The following is an 11,517-nucleotide window of genomic DNA, read 5'->3' as shown; positions in this document are numbered from 1 at the left end:
GAATTTGTTAAAAGACGTTCATTCTCTCTTTTTTTTCTTTGCTTTTGTTAGCCATGACTATTCACCTTCCTTTTCCCGTCAACGGCCGGAACACAGTTCAAGCGCTACTTGAATCTGTGCTTCCCAGGCTGCAGTCCTCACAAACCCCGAATAAACTCCTTTTTGTTTTAAGTCTATCAGAGTCTACTTCATAATTATTCGTTAGATATGATGGCAAGTCAACTTGTTTATGACGAAAATGAAATTGTTTTTAAGAGTGAGGTTGTTTTGATCTGAGAATGAAGTTGTTTTTATAAGTAAAGTTGTTTTCATATAAAGAAGCTGCCTTGGGATGTTGTCATTGGCCATCTGTGGCTGTCAATAAGCACTCAGTAGCTCAGCTGCTGAGGGGTCTTATGGGTAAGAACATATGAAGAAACAACCACAAGAAGGAGACTTTTAGACAATGAATACTTAAACTTTGTGAGGAATATTCGATCGTGTGCTGTCTGGACAAGGCTACCCTTTGCTATTGAAGTAGCTCTTTGAAGACTTTTGGGGCATTAGCTCCTGCTGTGGTAAAGGTGACTTTTACCAGCAGTGGTGGAAGCTGTGTAGTGGCCCAATGAAGAAGATCAGCCTGCACCTCAGCGCCAGCACCCTCCTTCCTTAGCAACATGCTCGACAGCAAGGGACTTATTTTGCACTAGCAGCAGGACGTCAGCTCTCAGTTGGCAAAGCCGTCTCTCCCCAGAACCAACTCCTAGAAAAGGTACACCTCAACTAAATTTGGACTTCATTCCTTTCATCTCCCCTTGCCTGGAACTATAGTGTGATTAATCTATCATTGGTTTGGCATACATTATTTCTTTATTGGCTTACTAAGAGACATTACCCTGTATGCTATTGGCTTGTGAAACTATTATAATTCCCACAGTGAACCTGTGTTAAATAAACTATCAGCAGGGGCCAGCCTGGTGGTGTAGTAGTTAAGTTAGAGGGCTCTGCTTCAGCGGCCCAGGATGTACTGGTTCGGATCCCCAGCACAGACGCACACACCAGTCATCAAGCCATGATGTGGAGGCGTCCCACATACAACATAGAGGAAGAGTGGCACATATGTTAGCGCAGGGATAATCTTCCTCCAGCAAAAAGAGGAAGATTGGCAATGGATATTAGCTCAAGGCCAAATCCTCCTAGCCAAAAAAACAACATATCGACAAAGACAGTCTCAGTTTCTGAGAGTAATTTTCACTGCTCAAAACAAAAGAAACTCTTAACCTTACTTTGAAGGGAGAGCCTGGGCATGTGGCACTCTAAGAGAAAAAAAAGAACACCCCAAGAAGAACCTTCTTCCTTGCGATCAGTGGACAGAGACTCACCTGGGGCTAAAGAATCACACAGATTCTGCTCTTTAAAAATTTCTACCAGCAGAAAAAAGGCAAAAAGGGTAAAAAGAAAAATGTTTTAAGCGTAATGACCTTGACAACACACATAAGCTTGACCAGAAGGAGGGAGAATAATAAGAGAAACCAAGGCTGGAGGCCAGTGCATCAGATCAGAATGAGAGCCCTTCCAGGGAAAATATAGACCCCAAGTCAGGGAGTGGCCTTTGCATGAGTTTGGAATGTGTTTTAGGCTAAAAGAACACAGACCTGATATGGCTCCCCAGGCCTGAGTCTCCTTCCTATCCCAGGCTCTCAGGTCTTGGTATTGATGCATGTTTATACCAACAGATTAAAAAAAATTAATTAAGCCTATTTTGCTATAACAAAAAAATTTTTTTAAGTAGCTTAAATTCTCATCTGTTAGAGTGCTTATTTGTCATAGAAATCAGCCATTTTAGGACTCTTGACGTCTGTAACATCCAAGAAACAATTATTAGTCAGGCATATTTTACAAACTTATCAAAGAGAAAAGATGACATCTCAACCGTATTGGTGTATGTTGCTAACGCTTCATTAATGATGCTTAAATGCAATGATCACTGAGTGAACAAAAATGTGAGAAATTTTCATCTCAAAAGTCATTATTGTTTTAAGTCATCTGTTTATGGCAACTATTTGTAAACCTATTATTGTACAAAGTCTATTTCTATGGTGCAAAAAGCTGTTTCACACAATTACAAGCAATCTAACAAATGAATCTGAATAGTTTGATGGTATTGTAAACATCCAGTGATTAGTCCTTTTATCAGGCTCATTCCTTCATTGCAGTAAGAAACATAACTGTTCAGAAATACAGACGGAGAGAGGAAACTTTTTAGACCTACAATCACTATCTCCTTCAGAAAACAACAGGTTGGGTTTTTCTACTTATGACTCAATAAAACCAGAATAACCTGCTTTATTTACTTAATTGGAACCAGGATTCCAGCAGCCAGGTTTTATGATTGGATGGTTTTAATAACTCTCCATTCCACTGCATTGTCAGAGGGTATTCATTTAATTCCATTACTTTTGTGTGCATGAAACCTACACAAGGGAACATTTTCTCTTGTTTTTACACATTTCACTCTTCTGGATGTTGAGAACATTGTTGCTGGTTTTCTATAACCCTCAGTTCTGGCAATTATTAAATCCCAAAGTTAAGGTCGAATCTGAAGCCCCAAGTACTCACTAATTCAAATTAGAGTGTTTTGTGTTCAGGTGGCATCTTATTCGTTAAATTATTATTATTATTAGTGTGTGCATGTGTGTGTGCAAATAGAGCATCCTTTTATATAACTCATCTGAAAATTGGGAGGTTGCTTGGATTTTGAAGATAAGGTTCAAATACTATGAAGTCATAGAAAAGAAGACATCAATGTGTTTGTATTACTATGGAAAGATCTTCAAGACATACTGTTATAAGTAGGTTGCAAACTCATACTATGGTGTCTTCCTATTTGCATTGGAGTATCTTTTTTTTTTTATTTTCTTCTTCTTCCCAAAGCCCCCCAGTACATAGTTGTATATTCTAGCTGTGTTTCCTTCTAGCTCTGCTATGTGGGACGCCTCCTCAGGATGCCCTGATGAGCAGTGCTAGATCTGCGCCCAGGATCCAAACCAGCAAAACCCTGGGCCACCAAAGTGGAGCATGCAAACTTAACCACTCAGCTATGGGCCAGCCCCTGGGTTGGAGTATCTTTAAAGAATATGAATTCTCTTGTATAAACTATCTGCTTATACCTCCTGGAAGCATATACCCAAAACTGCTACTGGCAAGAGGACTGGAAATCAGCAGTAAGAAGAGGACTTACCTCTCATTACACATCCTTGGCACCCAATCTCTCGGTTTCTTCCTACCTCTCTCTCTGCCCCTTGTCAGTTTCCTTCACTTGTTCCTCTTACTCTGCTCAAGTTGTAAATTTTGTAAGCCCCAGGACCTATCTTAAGCTCCCTTTTCTTCTCCACTCTCCATTAACAACCTCATTCAGGAACATGGCTTTCAATAGCCTCAAATGCTGATGAACCTTAAGTCAAAATTTTTATTCCTTATGTCTTCCAGTAAATCTTGAATCAGAGAGCAAGTTGGCCACTTACTATCACCACAGGGTTGACTAATGGCATGTCAAACTTAATTTGACTGAAAAACAACCCTGAATTTTTGTTTTTATCTGAGTCCTTTTCCACCGAATAAATTAAACCACTATTCCCTCAGTTACTTAAGTCAAAATCCAGGAATTATCCTGATTCCTCTTTTTGCCTCATCCCAATATTCAATTTATCAAGGAGTCCCTCCAGCTTTATCTCTAAAACACCCCTCATCCATCCATTTTCCTCTCTCTCTTCAATTACAGTCCATAGCTAAGTAACCAGCGCATCTCACTTGAACTTCTTTTTATAGGACTCCTTGCTTTTGCTCTTGTTTCCCTACAACTCTTTTCCCCCATGGTACCCAGAATGATCAACTTCTTTCCCTTCTTTGCTTAAAATACTCGAATGGCTTCACATTGCTCCTAGAACAAATCCATACTTTTTAAACTGGCCGGAAAGTCCTACACCCCAGCCCCTGTCTGCCTCTGTGACCTCATCTCAGGTTGCTCCACCCCTTTTCCACTAAGTTCCATCCACCCTGGCTTTCTTTTTGTGCCTCAAGTAGACCAATATGCACCCACCCTTGAACCTTTCCACTAGCTATTCCTTCTACCAAAATTCTTCTTCCCCTTAATCTTTGAAGGGCTTATTTTTTCTTGTCATTCAAACTTGTAACAGAGACTGATACTCAGAAGTGGAGTGCTGCCATAACAGAAATGTGGTATTGGCTTAGCAGTGTGATCCCAGGAATAAAGGATACAGACTTTGCAAGCTAAAAATCTGGTAACTCTCGTTATGCCACAGCAAAACTTTTAGTAAAGGTGTCTCCTGTGATCATTTGGAAGGCAAATCATATGCCTATCACGCCTACAGCTCTAGGGTAAGCAGCTAAAAAAAGCCAGAATGTCACTATGCACCTGCAGCTCCTTGCTACTTTTTGGCAAGTTATTACAAGAAAGAGATGAGATCAGACAAGACTCGGCCACTTTGTAAGATGTAAAAGGATACCGTATCCAAAAATCTGGGGCTTGACAAGGTTGAAAAAACTTAACTGTGTATGCAATCCTAAACGACAGAAGATAAGACTCTTTTTACTCATAGCCTTTTTCAAAAACCTCACATGAATCCAAACAGGGGAACAAAGCAGCGATTCTCAACTGGGGTAATTTTGCCCCCGGGGACCACTTGGCAATGTCTAGAGACACTTTTGGTTCTTGCAACTGAGAGAGAGTGTGCTACTGGCATCTACTAGGTAAAGGCCAGGGATGCTGCTAAACATCCTTCAATGCACAGGACAGCTTCACACAATAAAGACTTAACTGAGAACTGAAACCATAAAACTCCTAGAAGAAAACTTAGGGAAAAAGCTCTTTGACATTGGTTTTGCCAATAATTTCATAAATATGATACCCAAAGCACAAGAAACAAAGCAAAATAAACAAGTTGGACTATGTCGAACTAAAAAATTTCTGCACAGCCAAAGAAATACTCAACAAGACAAAAAGGCAACCTACAGAATGGGAGAAAATATTTGCAAACCGTATATCTGGTAAGGAGTTAATATCCAAAATATATAAGGAACTTATACAACTTAACAACAATAAACACCCAAACAATCCAATTTAAAAAGATGGGTGAAGAACCTGAATTTTTTCAAAGGAGATAGTATTCAAACATCCAACTGGTACATGAAAAAATACTCAGCATCACTAATCATCAGGGAAATGCAAATCAAAACCACAATGAGGTATCACCTCACACCTGTTAGAATGGCTATCATCAAAAAGATAAGCGATAACAAGTGTTGCTGAGGATGTGGAGAAAAAGGAACCCTTGTGCATTGTTGGTGGCAATGTCAATTGGTGCAGCCACTATGGAAAACAGTATGGATGTTCCAGAAAAGAGCTTTGAGTGTGATTACTGGCAATAGATCTGACTGAAACAGAAGGACTAGAAGTCTAAGCTTTCTAAGTTTTTTCAGTTGAGCTCAAAAGCATTCCAGAAGATTACAGACAGTCCTGTACTTATGATGATCCAACGATGTTTTTTCCAACTTTATGATGGTGTGAAAGCAATATGCATTCAGTAGAAACTGTAGTTTGAATTTTGATCTTTTCCTGTGCTAGGGAGATGCAGTACGGTACTGTCTCGGGATGCTGGGCAGTGGCAGTGAACCGCAGCTCCCAGTCAGCCACGCAACCACGAAGGTAAATAATCGACACACTTACAACCATTCTGTACCCACACAATCACTGTTTTTCATGTTCAGTACAGTATTGAATAAATTACATGAGATGAAGTCAACACTTTAAAATAGGCTTTGTGTTAGATGACTGCCCAACTGTAGGCTAATCTAAGTGTTCTAAGCATGTTTAAGGGAGGCTATGAGGTTCAGTAGGTTAAGTGTGGTGAACGAATTTTCGACTTACAATACTTTCAACTTATGACAGGTTTATTGGGACATAACCCCATCATAAGCCAAAGAGGATCCGTACTTCAGATTGGTCAAGGGATTGCTTCTTCCATAATACCAGAAGGTAGCTTCAGATTCTGCAAAGTGGGCTTGTGGCAAAAGTAGGACTATTTTCAGCTTATCTCATGCTTAATTAATGAATGGATGCCATCAATGTGACACTGACATAACAGGTATAGAAATAAATGTTTCTTTTAGACGTTTTTTTGAAAAATATTTAAAATATGCAAAGATTTAAATATCTTTCTTCAGAGGTCATTAAAATTCAAAAAGTGTATGTCAGTGTATATTACTCTAAGAGCTTATGGGATCTGCCTTTACATCACTCATGGACACAAGGTCTTCTTATTTTGTTTTATAATTCGTTCTTGGTTAGGCTAACGCTATCATGATGCAATGATTTCTAAATTTCTCGCCCCAAATTTATAATTATTAATTTAGAGCTTTTCACATCACATTTCTTATGAGAGTTAAAACTTTAGGTAAAAGAAGGAATACATATCAATTTAAGATTTATGATGTCAAAAACTTTTTGGAAATTACATTTACTTTTTCACAATCTTTATTCTCATCTAACTGCTTCTTTTCATCTATAACAGAGTTAATGATGGACCCTCTTGATATTAAGGTACAAATGTGAGAAGGATTTAGCCTGACGCCGTAGTTCAGAACATAAATGGCTCTTTTGGTTTCTTTGCATGAATTCCACATGAGAGCTCTAACATGGTACACTTCCTGGAAAAAATAAAAGTGATGAAAAAAGTGGTTAATCTTTAGGTTTAAAAAAAAGGGGGGGATCAAAACAAGCAAAGAAGAGGGCCAGTCCCATGGCCACGTGGTTAAGTTCGCACACTCTGCTTTGGCAGCCCAGGGTTTCACCAGTTCGAATCCTGGGCTGAGACATGGCACTGCTTACCGGGCCATGCTGAGGTGGCATCCCACATGCCACAACTAGAAGGACCCACAACTAAAAAATATACAACTATGTACCGGGTGGCTTTGGGGAGAAAAATGGAAACTAAAATTTAAAAAAATTAGAAAAAAAAATAAACAAAGAAGACGTAGAGCAAGCTAGTGCAGCAGAGTTGGAAGAGCCCCAGCCCAGGAGTTCAGAGATCAGGATTTTTGTCCCATGAGTTCTGTTAATTGACAAGGTTGTACTCATTGTGGTTAAACTTAGATCATGTGAATGGTGCCCCCCAGTGTGGGTGTCATTTACAATCTGATGTCTCTGGAGCTCACATAACCTTAACCATTCGGTTGCCTGGATCTCAGATTCCTCATCTGCAAAATAAGAGAATGGAAGAGATACCTTTCAGAGTTCTCAAGCTGTAGACTTACAATCATCTTCTCTGGGGTTTACATTCATTACCTTAATTAGGTCTGCTTACCGTTTCAGAAAACCACATATACCATTTGGTGAAAAATTGTGCAAAATGTTAATACAATATTTGATCAATCCAGTTCGCTGAAAGTGAAGTTTTTTAAGGCACATTTTATGAAGATGATGTGTAGTAGTAAATCAGCTATAGTTTAATATTATTGATTACAATAATTTTTAATGTAAAGTCTTCCTAAATTTCATTCTTATATCCCAAAGTGCACAATTTTCACTGACTTAAAAACTAATCAAGGAGGTATACAGTGGCACAGACATACATAAAAACAGGGAAAAGTATTATATCCAAAAAATAGCAAGCAGAGATGTAAAGGAAAGAAACATGGGAATGGTACACATTATTGGTCATTTATTTTGCTATCAAAATTTTTTAAACCTACTTGGTTCAGAATGTCCAAAGAAATAGCTTTGTTAGCATCCTTTGTTGCTTCTCTCATCTGTCCGAAATCAATGTAGAGCACATTGACAGAAGGATATTTTTCCATACTCTCTCTTTACAATTATTCACCAAGGATAAACTGGATAATAAATGTATACAATATTCTGATTAATATTCATTTTTATGTTGTGTTCAAGATGGTTGTAATTCACTGAAACAGTACCAAAGGACATGCTGGAATTCCCACAGATGTATAAAGTAAGACAAGGTTTTTCAAAATGAAAATGAGCCACTGGAGTAATCTAAAAGCAGTTGATGGTAATAAAGGGCCTACCACTTCAAATGGATCAGGAGAGTTGGACACAGCTTGTGTTGGGGGTGAAGATCAGCAGATATGAAAGGCAATATTAGAGAAGAAAGTAGAAGATTAATCTGAGTGAAAAACTGGCCTTAATAATTCTTTACTTCTTTGAATAGTAAACTAATAAAATGTTTGAGAAGGCTTGACAAAGCTTGATAAGACAAAATATAATTGTTTCCTCCTCGAAACTTAGTATTTTAACTGTTTTTATAGACTGAGGATGAAAGTGGAGATTATCAGGGGTTTTTGTCTCCTATGCTAACGTATTAGTTATCTATTGCTGAGAAACAAATTACACAATACAAAGACCCTGCTGGGGCTGACCCCGTGGCGCAGTGGTTAAGTGCGCTCATTCCACTTTGGTGGCCCAGGGTTCACCAGTTCGGATCCCAGGTGCGGACATGGCACTGCTTGGCAAGCCATGCTGTGGTAGGCGTTCCACATATAAAGTGGAGGAAGATGGGCACGGATGTTAGCTCAGGGCCAGTCTTCCTCAGCAAAAAGAGGAGGATTGGTAGCAGATGTTAGCTCAGGGTTAATCTTCCTCAAAAAAAAAAAGAAAAAAGAAAAAAAAAAGACCCTGCCAAGGCTGAGTTCTCATCTGGAGTCGCAACTAGGGAAGTATCCACCGCCCCACTCATGTGGTTAATGGAAGCATTCCCTTCCTTGCAGCTAAAGGATTCACGGAGGCTTACTTGTGTAAAAACAGCAAATGGAGAGAGAGAGAGAGAGTCTGCTAACAAGTCAGAATCTAGTATAACATAATTTAATCATTAGAGTGACATCCCATCACCTTTGCTATATTCTGTTATTTAGAATCAAGTCACAGGTCTTGCAAGAGGAGGTAATTTCCCCAGGAAATTTTCGATCATGAGGGCCACTTTAGAGTCTATTTGACTCAGTCCACCCTCTGGACACCAATGATTCACATTGCTTCCACATGCAAAATGCATTTTCCTCTTCCTAAGATTCCCAAGAGTCTCACTGCATTATTATTTTTTTTTTTGAGGAAGATTAGCCCTGAGCTAACATCTGCCACCAATCCTCCTCTTTTTGCTGAGGAAGACTGGCCCTGAGCTAACATCCATGCCCATCTTCCTCTACTTTATATGTGAGATGCCTACCACAGCATGGCTTGCCAAGCGGTGCCATGTCCACACCCGTGATCCGAACCATCAAACCCCAGGCCGCTGTAGGGGAACGTGCAAACTTAACCACTGCATCGCCAGCTGGCCCCTCATTGCATTATAACATAAGCTCAAAGTTCAAACTCTCATCATCTGAATCAGGTCCAGGAGCAGATCAGTCTCCTCAGCGTAATCTGTTAATTGCAGCTCCTGAGAAGCATATGTGAACTTGTAAAACTAAAGTTACCTGTCCCAATATATCCAACGTGCAATGGCGGGATAGGTGTAGGAAAACAGCTACAGACATTCCAGTTTATAAAGGTGTGAAATGGAACGTTAAAAAAAAGTTACCGGCCCATAGTAGTTCAGAAATCAATCCAGCCAGACAAAAAAAGTTGAGAGGTTCTTTATTAAGTTTCAAAGCCTGGAAATAATTCTCCATGGCTCTCAGCCCAGTCATCTGGGATCTTTGTTCTGCTTTTTGACTCATCTTTCCTTTTTCATAAACAGTAGCATATGCCACAGCCAAGTAGTTTTTTTTCGAGGAAGATTAGCCCTGAGCTAACATCTGCCAATCCTCCTCTTTTTTCTGTGGAAGACTGGCCCTGAGCTAACATCCATGGCCATCTTCCTCTACTTTATATGTGGGACGCCTACCACAGCATGGCTTGCCAAGCGGTGCCATGTCCACACCCGGGATCCGAACCAGTGAACCCTGGGCCACCGAAGTGGAACTTGCCCACTTAACCGCTGTGCCACTGGGCCTGCCCTGAACAGCCAAGTAGTTTTATCAGCCTACTTCCTGACAGGAGAATGTTGGGAGTCCCACAGTCTCCTTCCATTTTGTACTTTCTCTGTTCCTTTCCACCCAAGCTGGAAGTGTTTCTGCTGAAATAATTTTCTCAAAAATTTTGTGGGTCTCCCATGGATTTCAATGAGGTTCATTCCACCAGATAAAACTCACATCCACAGATCTATTCAAGATAATCCTTCTTCTATCTTTGGCTCCTGTTGAGATAGTCGGACAACAAACTTAAGTCTCCGAGAGTCCCTTTGGTTTGATTCAGAGGATCTGTAGGGAAAACCCTTAAACTCTTGAAAAGACCCCTTGTGTGACTGAACACTCTGGCCTTTTGATCTTTCTGAAATTTTAACAAAAGTTTGTACAGTCATATCCTCAGCTTTTTCTCTAGATCACATTATCTTAATTTTAGCATCTTTAGTCCTCTGGAGAGGCAGAGAATTTTCAAAATCATCAAGTCCTGATCTCTTTTGTTAAATAGTTCTTTCTGCAATCTCTCTCTCTCCTCTTACATTTTTTTATAAGTGCCTTCAACACTTTGGAAATATGTTTAGCTATAGTCCTTCTTTCTACATAGCTGCTAAAAACAATTTTCTAACTTCCTGCTATTACATAACAAGAGTCTCCCTTCTTCCATTTTCCAATAACATGCTCCTCACTTCCTTTTGAATCTTCAGACAGGGTCCTTAAAGTCCAGATTTCTACTAACAGCCTATTTTAGCCAATTTAGGCCTTTTCCATCGTGATACTTAAAATGTCTCTAGACTCCACCCATTGCCTGGTTTCAAAGCCACTCCTACATTTTTAGGTGTTTGTTTCAGCAGCATCCCACTTCCAGATACTAAAATCTGTATTTGTTTGCTATTGCTGCACACCAAATCACCACAAACTTAGTGGTTTAAAACAACACTTTTATTATCTTCCAGTTTCTGTATGTCAGTAATGTGGATATGACTTAGTTGGGTCCTCTGCTTAGAGTCTCCCAAGGCTGTTATCAAGGTCCTGGCCAGGGCTCCATTCTTATGTGGACATTCAATGAGGGTGGGATTTACTTCCCTGCTCATGTGGTTATTGGTAGCTATAGAATTCATGGCACCTATTTCTTCAAAACAATCAAGGTAGGAGAGGGAGCGAGTCTGCTGGCAAGATAGACTATTATAGAATGTAATGTAATCATGGGACTGACATATCCTCACCTGTGCCATATTCTATTGGTTAGAATCAAATCACAGTTTCTGCCCATATTTAAGAGGAAAAGTTTACATGTGAATATGAGGAGGCAGGGATTAGAGGGGCCATCTTGGATTTTTCACTCTTTCCCAAAAGTCACTAATCCTCTTCTCCCCTACTGCTCCCTCACATCCTATTTTCCCACCAAATGAGAGTATTAGGAATTCCTCAAACATGATATAGCACTTTCACATCTCTGAGCCCTTGTACATTCTGTTCCTTCTGACTGGCATGTCTTTGTTCCACTTC

The sequence above is a fragment of the Equus asinus genome, chromosome 1 (assembly GCF_041296235.1).
Source record: "Equus asinus isolate D_3611 breed Donkey chromosome 1, EquAss-T2T_v2, whole genome shotgun sequence".
NCBI classification, from domain to species: domain Eukaryota; kingdom Metazoa; phylum Chordata; class Mammalia; order Perissodactyla; family Equidae; genus Equus; species Equus asinus.
Note: the sequence above shows the minus strand (reverse complement) of the source record.